Source organism: Cygnus olor, chromosome 3, assembly GCF_009769625.2.
Source record: "Cygnus olor isolate bCygOlo1 chromosome 3, bCygOlo1.pri.v2, whole genome shotgun sequence".
NCBI lineage: Eukaryota > Metazoa > Chordata > Aves > Anseriformes > Anatidae > Cygnus > Cygnus olor.
In genome coordinates, this window is record NC_049171.1 from 94,490,945 (window position 1) to 94,504,388 (window position 13,444).

Consider the following 13,444-nt stretch of genomic DNA (forward strand, 5'->3'; position numbering starts at 1 on the left):
AGCTTTATTGGTTTGGAAAAGCTGAAATGAAACTTGAAATAGTAATGTTGTAGCTTGTCCTTCATCTGTAAAATGAAGTCTGAGCACACACTGCACTGTTTGGAGGCCAGGCCAGTTGTTGCAGTTCTCTAATTCACAGAATCATAATTTTTATTCATACTGCTCTTTCACCCTTGCTAGGAAAGGGTAAAACTATCCCAAGATATTTATTTTTGAAAGACCAATGGCTACAACCTTTAGCTATTTGATACAGGACAGTTATTCAAAATTGATACATTTTTTTTAAGCCAGATTGTGTTGCAAAACGGTCAGACAAACAATGGAAAAGAAATCCTGTTACATTAAGAAGAATTGTTCAATGATTAACAAGTAGGGTAAAGGAATAGGTGAAAGAAAATCACTAGAATTATGAAAGGTAGTTGCATACAATTCAAAAGAAAATAAATTATTTTTACAGGGAGCTCACTGTCTCATAGCATCCAACCAGGCATTAGACATGATGGAAAGCTGGGATAGGGAAGCTGGTGGTAACTTGTCAGTCATTCATTATTTGGCACAGGTGAAAGCTGGCACTAGTGTAGGCAGGACTGTGCGCAAAAAGTCTGGAGTTACTCATAACCTGCAACTGTCCCTGTCCTCCTCGGATTGCTTAAGACAGAGAAGGTCACATGAAGGAAAGCAGTCCAGATGGATATAGCCCAGCATCTCTGATATTTTTGGTATCTCAACCATCTCCCTCACAGTGCAGTGGAGAGCAGCGTTCTGGAAGGTCTGATGTGAAAGATGAGCGAGAGGCTTGGCTACGTGCATCCAGGCACACGTGGTGTGCTGAGGAAAGGCTCAGATGGGATAACAACTGAAAGCATGTGATGCGCTGGAGAGCTTGCGAAATTTTACAAGTTTGTAATTACTTAATTTCATATCCTTGTTACCACCTCGTAGCCCTAAATGTGCAAAACTTTAAAGGTCTAATCTCAGTACTGTAGACATCTAGTTCGTAAACTGCTTGTATTTAGGCTAAATAGATTATAATTTAAATATTCATCTGTATTATACATAGAGTAGGAAGATATATGCTGAGAAATGCGTGTCTAATGCTATGGGAAATAGTCCATTAGTTTTTGGAAATATATTGCTCATGGAAAACCCTAATTGACAGCTGCAGAAGAATGAAGGTTTCTGTCTTTCAGCAACAGAGGTGTAACAGATGTCAACAGTGCATGTTTCCTCTTGTTCTGCCCTATGCATCAAGCTTCACCATAAAATACCAGCTCTGAAAAAATGACACTGATAGCCTGTGCAGAGTATTTGTCCCCTGCAAGGCCGACGTCCCATTCCAAGGCACGCACGTAGCATACTTAGATTTCTTTGCAATGTCATTTTGCACCGAGAGGTGTTTCACCAAGGAGGAGGAGACAATGCACTTCTGCAAGTAGATTTCTGCACACCATTTCATTTGTGTATGTGTGGGCGGGAGCAAGGCAGGGAACATAAATATCTTTGCAGACTAACCTAAGCCACCTCTTTGTTTTCACATAAGTCAGCATTCAGAATTTTTAATGACCAAGATAGAACCTACCGGTGCCAGAGCCAAAGCAGCACCGTAGAATGAAAGACGCTTTTAGTGTATTACCAATTCCCTGAGCCATAGCCTTTCCACTGATTTGGTTGGTTTAATTAATGGTGTGGCGGGGGTGGGGGTGAAAGCAGTTGTGGGACACAATGGGCCCTTACTTCAAAACCTAAGATGTGTAAAAGTCAACTTCTTTTTTCCTATAATCAGTTCCAAATGAGCTCTTACAAGGGGAACTTGGAACTGGCTTGGCTGAACAAATTGATTTCTCATGCATGTGAAAGTCAAGTTAAACATCCTTGGGAAGTCTAGAAATTTAAATTTCAAGAATTAGATTTTTTTCATACAGGGCTTTTGATTGTTAGATGTAGAACAAGACTGTTGAAATCATTTTGAGGAGCAGAATTATTTATGGTAGTTGCTTACAGTACCAGTGTAATGCCACTTTCGCATGTTTTTAATTTTGGTCTTTTGCATGGTCTGTGCTGTGTTAATGATCACCTTGTCATGCTAGCAGTGGAAAATGTTTGTATAAATAATTCCCACTGGTAAGATGAAAGTGTTAACAGAAATATTTCAGTGAAGGTCTTGATTAACTTATACACTTGGCTTGATCACAGTGGAGGTTGGACTTACAATATCTTATTACCAGGACTAATAAAACCCATTCATTTTTTCATGTTCTATGTTAATTATCCTTTTACTTTCCCTCATGCGCAGACATACAAAAGCTTATTGCATGTTTGTGTTGAAGACCACAGTTACACTTAGTAGATTTTTTCTCACCATCCTCATTTTTACAAATTCATTCCCAAACAAAACTTAGCATGTAACTGTTTAGACTACAGGGTGCTCAACTTAACCTACATTTGCTATAAACATTAAAAGGTGGATTTTTTTCTCATTTCCTCCTACTTACTGAAAGGCCTATCTAGTGTACAGACATTAAGATGCACAACGAAGAGTTAAATTCCATGATATCTTTCCTCTTTAATTCAGATTCCCCAAATGTAAGTTATTCAAGTAAATCACCATATTGCAATATAGTATATACAAACATGCCATATTCTCTTACCACCACATCTCAGAAATGTCCAGAAAGCAAGGCATGCCCTGTGGTTTCTGAAGTCTAATAGTGGTAGAGTTAAATAAACGGTATTAATGAACAAATCAAGGGTCCTTCAGAAAAGATGTTTCCAATATTATTTTCTTTTTTCTAAAGCAATGTGTGATGCATAGACTAGTTTAATCAGGGAAGATCATAGTGAGATGAGAAATGGTCTCTCAGGTTATATCCCAAAGTACAGAGGACTTGATCGTATGGAGCTGATGACTTCAAGCTCCTGTAACATGAGGTTGGTACAAACCCTGGAATAGAAATTCAACAGGATGTAAGGAGATCCTGGAGTTGAAGGGATCTCAGGGTGAAACAGTATTTAAATACATGCCTTGAATCCTGAGCTGCTCTGTAGAACACACTAGTGGTTTCAGTTCCAACTCATGGGGAAGTAGCACAGACAATATGGGCAGCCCTTGCTTGTTAGCTGCCTTGCTTTACCTTGGATTTTAACCGTTGGCATGATTATTTCTGTGACACTGCGGAAGGCTGTCACAGAGTAAAGGTATATTCTCCAAGCTAGAGCACTTTGCATGATTCTCACCGGTAGGGTGAAGGCTGTGCCCTCCCTGGCAGGGGGAAGTAGGTTATGGCCTTCCCTGAAGCAAGCTCCTTTGAAACAGGCAGACTGAAAAATAAGATGTTACAGACAGAAAGAGTCTTTGTGTTAAAGATGTACGTGTCCATGTTAGAAACGTGTGCCAGTGTGGAGTGTAACTGCATGTGGCAGCTTAAAAAGTTCCTTGAGCAGTGGAATGAAAGGAGCTCGTTTTTCTTTTTCTTTTTTTTTTTTAAAGATTTGTTTTGCAGATAAGTGGATTTTCTCATGTTTAATCACTGAAGTTTCAGCTTTTCGGTAGGTGGGATGGTAAGAGGGTCTCTTTCCTCTACCTAGCTGGCTGGTTACATAGAAGCAAGACTTCATGTTTTGGATTTCTTTATCCCTTTTTGTCAGACTGGGTTGAAATTGTACAGCTGGTTTAGAGGTTGTGGTGGGAAACCACGTACACAGGAGCATGCCTGTTGATTTCCTTATTTTGTTTTAAAAAAAAGGGGGGGGGGGAGGGGCAGACAAAAATCCCTTTGATGTTGTTTACTCTTGCAGACTGCCAATGTGATTGAAAAAAATACACCAGCACCGTGACCAGCACTGTGACTGTTTTCTGTGCAATAAGTGCCACCTTCATCTCCACCTCCTCCGACTTCATCTTCCCAATTTCTAGCACCTTCTCAGCAGAACTTTCCTTGACTTCTGTAAGCTCACAGCCTATCGCTTTTTTGTCTCCATCTTCTCTTTATAATTTGTCTTGTAGATTAATTTAATTGTGCATGAATTGTGTATTTTTATAAGCAGGGTTGATGGTCCATTGGTAGTGTTCTCTGACACTTCTCATTATAAAATCGTATTTTTCAGTTACTTGTGTTAATTCTTAATAGTTGGTACTGACATTTGCCATACCGTGAAGAATTTTATTTTTTTCCTTATTTATTACAGTAGACATGAATCTATATAAGAAGTTAGGGAAACATGCTTTCTTTATGCAGGCCACAGAAAGAATTTCAGGCCTTTTCTTTTGAATGCTCTAACATATTTATGCTTTGGAGCAAGCTACTTCAGTAAAATACATACAAATTTGGCTGAGAAGTAAGACTATAAAATGTCGTGGTAGAGACTTTAAGGAGCCTAGAAGCTAAAACCTGCAAAGATTTTTGTGTTCACTAAGCAGCTTAAATTTCTGTGCTCCTGCAGCACTTACCTGTGCTCCCAGAAGGGAGCTGAGCGCGCCGTGAGCCAGGGGTGCAGAACCCCAGAAGGACTCTGCAGTTGTTGCTGGGGGCAGCCGTGGGCCAGGCTGCCTTTACGTACTTGAAATGAAAACTCCTGCGCTTTCAATAATACCTGTGGGTGATCAGCAAATACGAGAAATGTGCTGTCATTTCTGGTTAGGGAAGGGAAAACGGTTAATCAGAAAAATTTCTGTAGGCTGTTGAAACAGTCGAGCTGAACTGCTGAGGGTAAGGGTGCTGGAGGTGGATCCCCGGTCTGGTTAGGTGAGGAGCCGTCTTCTTGCCAGTGTGAGAGGAGGACATAAAGGAGGAGAAAGATCTTTAATGAAAATTGTGGTGAGAGGAGGCTGGACTGGGTCCAGCAGCAGAAGAATGTAGGGAAGAAGATAAAAGGGGAACTTTCCTGCATTTTGGGAGATAGTGTGACTGGAGCTGGTTAAGAGGCTGAGTGTCAAGCCCGGAGTTTTCAAAGGAAAACAAGAACTTAACTGGCCAAGATAATTAGACCTGTGTTGAGATACTGTGAGGTCTGCTGACAGGGATTAGATACAAGACACGGGAGCAGTGCTGTCCGTATACCCCACATCTTCTGCGATGTTACCACTCCCTCTTACTCCATTAGTTTCCAGCTGCAGATGTGGTCAGCCTTGTGGTACCACTGTTTCTCTGACTCATGAGCTTCAATATAATGTCATATTACTTGGATAAGGTACAGATTTCTTTTTCTGTTTTGAAATTTGAAAAATTACACACACATATTGCTATCTTTGCCCTTTCCCTACACTAAGAGTCTTAGTAAGATGTGAGATTGCAAGGCCAGGTATAAAAAAAAAAAATAGGAAATGCAACCTTAATTATTACGTGCTGCATGTACTAGGCAGCAGGGACTAGCTACCTTACAACAAGGTGTTTTTTCATTTGATTGTTTTGTTAATTTTGTTTTTGTGTTTTTTTCCTTTTTTTCCCCCCAAGAAGTTCTTATACCATTCAATAGGCATGACAGATTTGCTCTAATGATGAATCAGGAACATACAGTATAGGAAATATCTCTAACAGTATTACCTCACTTGCAAAACTGAAAGTGATAAAGTAAGACAGGATCACAAGAAGGAACATGCCAAAGCCATTTAGTTTTGCTCTTGCAATTTGCATTGTATCCCTGCCTCTCCCAGAGAGCTGTTTTGTGCAGGTAAGCAAGTCACTTCAACCAGAGTTTGGAAAGGAGGTCACCTGTTTGCTGAGTGCTCAGCAAGATACCTTGGAGGCATGATTTGCAGGAGTTCAGAGCACGTACAGCAGAAGCCAGAGGCAAATGCATTTCAAATATTAAAACACAGGATGCTGAATACTCAGAAAACAGGTCATGATGTCTCAGGTTGGACATCTAAAATCAGTCAAGATTTTTTAATCTTAATCTTCACATCTCTCCTCTCCTTCGGCAGAATACAGATAGTGCCATTTCTTCTTTATGTGGACATCATACAAATGCAAGTGACTTGGGAAGTAAGTACTCCACATAATGATGAATGAATGAGAGTCACATGCTAGCTAGCCATTCTGTCTTCCTCACCTGGTTGGACTATTTAAAAATATGTGGGATGAGAGGTTCAAAGCCATGTGTTAAATGAGGAGAGAATAGAAAGAGAGGTTTCTTTCCAGTGACTGGGAATTCCCTGGTGTTGCGCAGTTCATATCTGTGTCCATATGCAAGACATTTTTTTCTGGTTATCTTGTGCAAGGAGTGCTTATTTTCAGAGTGTATCAGTATATTGTGGAGAGCACTCAGCATTATCTCAGTTCTCTCTCAGCTGAAGAGACACAAGGCAATTCCTCAAAGGACTTTGAAGGAAATGGAAAAGACAAACGTAAAATCTGTTCTAGACAAGTCTATTTGTATCTGTTAGACTTTCCACTGAAGAACTCTGATTACTGATGGAATGGTATTCATCAGTCAAGGAGTCTGTGTATATATTCACATTGTATGCAGGACCAAGCAGTTCCTGCTCCTCCTGTAAATTCACTTGTGAGAAGATCTCACAGTGATTCATGCAAACCATGTTATGATTTAACGATCTGCCTCTGTGTGTCAAGGCCCTGCAGTGGTGGTGTGGCTGATGAAGATGCAGGTGAAGTTGCAGGTAGCCACCCCACCGATGTCTGGGATAGGGATGTGACAACTAGCAGTTTGCTAGCAAGTCTTGAGCTAGCTGTTACTTACTTGACTGCAGTTGTTGGAGCTCAAATTGGAGGTGTAAATAGGCTGAAAGATTTCCAGAGAGGTGTGGACATGCCCATATAAAGAAAGGGAAATGCCCTGGGTTGCGGAAGCTGCAAAATCCAGAAATTGCCTAGGAGGCAAGACTTGTGTGAAAGAAAAATGCGTTTCTTGCTTTAAGGTGAAATTTGAACATCATCTTGGTAATTCATTGTCTTAGTCCTGATACTAGAATGTCATGAACCACACTGGTGTGATTAGGATCAGGAAGCCTTTGTGTTGACGTAGAGGAGTGAGGAGTACATGAAATGCTTCATTTCACTGTGATATGTCTGAAAGGAAGCCTAGAAACCAACTCACTCTCAGATGAAATCACTGGTGCGTTATCTTGCCTTTGTGCAGGGCAGGTAGATCTCTGATGGGCTTGGATGCTGTTGAATTTTTTTTTCTGAGTTGGGTATTTTCCATTCAGGATTGAGACGTGCAGCTGTGCTTATAATTTGTCTGTCAGACACCTGCAGGAGAGCTTCTGCTAAGTGACGTGTAAGCTCTCGGTGCCGGTTGCTTTGGGCAGATGCCTCCTGGTAGAGCTGACGGGCATGTGGTGCACGTGCCCTATCAGCGGTGCTTCTGCCTCTCTTCTCGGCTAGTGCTGCTTACATAGGTTAGCTGAATTGGGATACCTTCCGAGGCTCCTGGGCTTGAAAGAAGGTGGAAACTTCTTCCTTGGGGTGGACTGAAAGATGCCCCATGATCATAGAGGAGCCTTTAAGTCTTTCGAAGTTGTGGGTCTGTACTAGCCTAGGAGCTGGAGGGGAGCTGTTGAAAGGAAGAACCCTGGCAACATCAGCCTGTCTGTAGACCACAGCTCTGTAGCCAGGCAGGCTTTCTTCAACAGGATGCCAGCAAACTATGTAACAGCAGATCCGATAGACTGCATGGAGAGCTACTTGCAAGCAGACATTAGAAGGCATTTGGATCTTGACAGGGAAAGAAAGTACGTCCTCACTCATCTGTTACTTATGCGCTTAAAGTGTGAATGAATTTGAAGTTACGATATTTTCTAACACAAGGGTGTGTTCACAAACTTAATGATAGTATTATGGGATTGTGTATCTGTGTATGAAGATGCCAGCAAAAAGATAAAAATAACTGCTTGTGAGCCATTCTTTACATACAAGTTTCATCCCTTTGTCTTATTCATCTGTTGTCTGTCTGGACTATGTATGTTGGAAGGGTTTGATGCAAGGGTTCTTTTCATCATGTCTTTGTGTAGTGAACAGCATCTGTGGGGTTTTGCACTTTTAAGTATATACTCTTAGATGCTGAGAAAATACATGGGTTTAGAGAACTGACCAGCAAAAAAGATGAGAGTGTATCATGAACCTTTTTGACAAAAATTATTCTATGTAAGATTTATGGCACTTTCCATAAGAACAATCTTAGAGTCGGTTTCTTTCAAATGTCATCCTTTTTAATAAGTGAAATGAAGAAAAAATAAAAATGAAATATAAATCATCTCTACTTAAAAACAGCCTCTCTCCATAGTATTTAATTATGAGGTATCAATCAGTACAGACATGAAGACTGAATTGCTGAGGTTCCCAACTTACTTTTTGCCCCTCTGCTCACAAACACGTACATTCAGTAAATGGCACGTACTCCTCAGATGTTTTGTAGTAAGTTGGCAAGGGTCTTCTCTACTCAGACATGCTTAATAGCTACAGCTTACTTACAGCAATAGGCGTTACTCTGCATTGTCCCACCCTTTAGCACAGAACTGCTGGAAGAAAGACAAGGCATACCGATGTAAGTTAACATTCAGAGAAAACATAGAACAAGGTCAAAGCACACCGTAACCTAAGTGGTCTTGAGTAGTTCATTTTTTTCTATGTTTATTTGAAAAATGTCCGATAATCTAAAATTACTCTAAATTCAAATAACTCAAAGGTGAACAGTTTGCTTAGCAGTTGTCAGCAGCTGCAGCAAGCATGGGGTTTGAACAAGGGCTATTGTAACAACAACAAAAAACTATGTTGTTGCATTGGTACTTAAATGTAGAAATACAGAGCATATTTAGGCCCGTATTTGCATCTAGCAAAAAAAATGCCACCAACATAACCTTCGCATTTCATATCACTTAGTTTAATTAAAGAAAAAGGAGGGAGAACTACTTCATTAAAACTCATGATTCTTAGGAAGATTTATTGGGTTGTATGGTACTTGTTAAAATCACTGGCTTTTGCATCAGGAACTTCATATTACTTCTTTTTAAAGAATTAGATTATATAAAAATGTGTAATCGCTGTGGCATCTTTGTATTCCCAAATTTATTTCCACACCTTGCAAGTTATTCTCAGCCCTCTTATACAATGCTAGATCATCACAGGGTGAAGGAACTGTTTGCTTTGTAGAATACAATGCCACTAATTAAAGTTGAAAGTGAATGGACTGAATTAGGATCAGCTCATCCATCAAGGACTAGCTACTGATTATTTACTGACAGCGCTTCATTTAGCTCTATTAATTACAGTGGCACCGTTACGTAAAGGTTATGAGTAGTTATGGTCCTGAAAATTAAGAAAGAACACACGAAAGATAAGTGTATGTGCTCAGCCCGGGAGTCTGAAAGTGGTAAATGTTAAATGGAGTGTTCATGTGAATAATATATTAAGTGTTTTTTTTCTTATCAGCATGTTAATTGCAAGTGAGTAAACAGGGCAGCAGCTTACAGATCTCGACAGGCTCCTTATGCAAGCTGTGATGGCAGTGGCTGTGACACACAGTAACGAAGCAAAGCCTGCCTTTTCATTACTGTTTTAAAAATATTTTTAAGTATTTGAATGTAGCCCTAAATTATATTGGGTTTCAGGCACTATGGAGAGAAGAATTTTATATACAGTCTCCTATATTGATTACCCATACTTTCCTCATTCCTTTATCCCTTCTATAACGAACCTTTGACCACCAATCTCCAGATACTACAGTCCCAGCTATGTTACAAACTGGCCTCCCATGTTCCTGCAGCACAGCTGTAACACACATCTCAGTCACATCTGCTAATCTTCCTCAGTGCTAAGCACAAAGTTCCTCACTTGGAACACGCCAATAATAAGAGACCTCAGCCATATATTTAGTTCTAGCGATACTAATTTAGAAACTGTGAGTATACATCTTCATTTATCCAACACACACCTAATTTGAGTTAAACATATTTATATTCTCATTGGCAATGTTCTAAACAATTAGCTGAAGAATAATACATTTTTTTTTTTTTTTACCTTTTCAAAAGTCTGTTCAAAAGTTCTGTGGGTTTATGCAGGGGGTATTGTTTTTTTGCTGTTTAAATTGGAGTGTGCCTTTGGGGGGCAGGGGGCGTGTTTCTGAAAAAACGGTAATGCAAGTGGTAAAGTCCAAATGCTCATTTCCTGTGAAAGATCTGTTAGCTGTGGTTGTTTTGTAATAAAACCCTTTGTGCAAAGGAGGCATGGCGTGTATGGGAAGAGCTTGTCTATACACATATGCACATACATTTAAAAAATAATTCGGAGTTGGAAAATACTGTTCTGTTCACATTCCAAACATGGGCTTGAAAAGACGATTAATATGTTTGTGCTTTTCTGTTCAAGAATGGGCTTTAATTTTCTGCTTGGTCCTGAGCTGTGAGTTTCTGTCATAATCAGAGATGTTATTAACTGAGATCTGTTTATAATCAAAGGCAAAGCTGAGAGCAACATTACGGCCGCTATACTTGGAGACTGCAACTATTAACAAATTAGTTTTGATTAGTTTGTTTTGTAATAGTGTTGTGTTTTGACATCCTGTTGCATGATGTCAGGAAGGGCCTCCTCTTAAAGTCATCCTGAAAAAGTGTGGCTGTAAAATAGATTCAGGCAAGAAAATGGAAAACAGATGAGGTAGTTGTACGTCATCTAGGGAATGATATTTCTCGAGAGGATAGAAATGATCTAATTGCCTTTGATTTTATGAAACGCTATAAAAAGGATTCTGCTTATATATTAGATTTTACATAAATGGTCATTTTAAAAACTGGAAATTTTGATGTTTGTAACTTAAACTGACACAGTGCAATGAACAAGCACCCTTTCAAACAGTCATCTGCGAACTATCTGGAAGCCCCAGTTAGCGCTTATGTATTTTCTTTTTTGTTGTTGTTGTTCTACCTCTCAGTTGTCTTTTTTCAATCTGTAGAGGCCGAGTGGGAATGAACACCCCTTTACTTTCCATCCCTGCCACGACCTTTCTTTTTTCCTGTTGTTTTCCTGGTGGCCAGACACTTGTGTGCTGCACTGCTGCAGAGCTGCACAATTCCCATCTAAATCCAATTAGAACATACGAGCAGGTGATCTCAGCATAAGAAATGTGGTTTCCAACCTCATTTTATTTACCAGTTTATGAAACTCTTAGGATGGACCAGTAAGATTTGTTTATTTATTTATTTTAATCTTAAGACTTTTTAAGTTTGGGGAAACCCGTGTGTATCTATCTGCAGCTACGTGTCACTCGGGCTCTCTTTTACTTGATATGTCAAGAATTAGGGGTAAACTTGATTATTACTTAACACCAGAAAGAAAACCATCAATGCTAGCAAAAGTGAGTATTGATTCAATGGCTGAAATTTTCAATCTATTTTCAAAAAAAAAAATTCAAAAATTTCAAATCTAACCTTACAGGTATTAATGACTGTGGTGCTCGATCTCCCATCGTTTGGATGGCAATCAGATCTCTTGCTGACATTCATCATCTTGTTTAGGTGATGTATCAGCCTGAGATTAATCCCCAGTTTTGCCAAGCAAAACTTTCAGCTTTCGTGGGTGTAAATGTGCATGCTTGTCTCTGAAGCAAGGGCATTGTTACCTTACTTTACTGGTGTGTTACAAGGTACTGTATTGATAGTGATGCAGTAGTGGGTATTCCTAGGTAGGTACGCAGCATTCTGTGGAGAAAAAAAAAATTACCACACTAGAATATGCCTTGTCTACCTAAAATACTTTCTGTAATTTTGATGTCAATTTATCCTTTACGTTTTGCTTGCAAACATCCTCGCTGTTGGTACACTATTTGTCATGAGGCTTCCTCTCAGCACTACAGCACTAAGCTCCCTCCTAGTGCTTCTCTTTGCATTTGTTCTGAATACAGTGTATACATTTATACAAATTGCATTACCCTTTGTTCTAAAATTACTTCAGTTAACAGTTACCAATATAAAAACAATTACAAAATGGCTTCTTAAGCAAGGAATCTGTTCTGCTTTTCTATTTTGCCTATATTTTATCACGGTTGTCACTGAAATCTTCTGTGTGTATGCTCTTAATATATCCTTTCAGCTCTCCATAATATCACTGAGGGTTTAACAGAGAACAATTGTATAGTTTGAGCACACGTAATAGGCTACTATAAGAAATATTTACATCTGGCATGATCAAAGCTTTTGGAGTATATGAATGTGCGTGTGGGAGGTCTAATTTTTATGTGGGTGGATTAACAAAGAAGACTAAAACAGTGCAGTACTTAACCCCTTTCCCTTTATGAAAATTCACTTCCTGAAAATGAAAAAAACATGTAGTACCTGATGGTTATCTCTTGTTTTTCATTGCAAGGAGTAGTATTAATTCTGCTTGTAGCTACTTGTTGGAGGTGCAGAGAAATTTTTTTTTATTTCAGCCCCTATGATGGCTTATTTAACAAGATGCTTATCTTGCCTGTGATGTTTTCGTGTGTTGGAACTTAAATATGTTTTAAAATTTTAAAAACAGATAAGTGATCATTTTGACACAGTCTGATAGCCTGTTGAACTGTTGTGGTGGGAGCACTACGACACTTCCCAGCGCTTGGCAACAGCTACATCTTCAGGTTCGGTTTCTGCTGTTCTAGTTCCTGTGGCTATCAGCTGTAAGCGGCTTCCAGAAATCTGTCATTTGAAGGTTGTTTTTTTTTTTTCAGTTTCTTAAAATAAATAGTTACTTATATATTATGAAAGGCTATTAATAGCCACTTGAGTCATCTCTGCTAGTATTTTGTTTACATGACTGATGGTGAAGTTTCGGGTTATGGCTGGCCTGACCTAGCAGCTTGCTGAGAGGGAGGTCTTGCTCTCCTTCTGCATTTCCCTCCTGTGCTCCGAAGGGGACACGGGACCTTCCCTTCCCCAGCTCCCAACCCTACCAGATCTGGCTGCAGGGCGACCAGCTCCGCTTGCTAACCGAGCAGAACCCACGCACTTAGGTGCGTGCCAAATTCCTATTTCACTATTTTGAGCGTTAGCTTACCACGTGCTCAGCAGAGTACCTGAGCTGGCTCACAGGAAGCATCAGGAGGCCATGGCCAGAGGCTGGGGTGTGTGTGGGAGAACCACCTGCCCTTTTTGCCCCTGGTGAACTGCAGCATGCTCAGACCACTTTCTGAAGTCCTAGCATGAGTCATGAACACAGTATCAACTAATCTCTAATCCATGGCTTCTTGAAAATCAGTCAAGTTTTACAGGCAAGCTGCGATGTGAGGCACAGTTCTTGTCACCAGTTAATACGTCAGTGAAGACATGTATGTTCATTTTCAGAAGACATCACACCTTCTGTGAGTTTCTTAAAAGATCATGTACGTGCTTACAGCATCCATTGCTGTTACTTTTAGAGCAATGGCACGTTCTTCTCTCTGAAAGCACTGTATACCTATTAAGTCATGGGTATGTACATAACTGTGCTTGCTGTTCTTTATCTAAATAACTTTAGCA

At 39.8% G+C, this 13,444-nt stretch overlaps 1 protein-coding gene across 2 annotated transcripts in view; it reads left to right on the forward strand.

The window, feature by feature from the left end:
- The window catches only part of THADA (THADA armadillo repeat containing), a 169,210-nt gene that overhangs the window by 149,834 nt on the left and 5,932 nt on the right, over positions 1–13,444 (forward strand). The window lies entirely within an intron of this gene.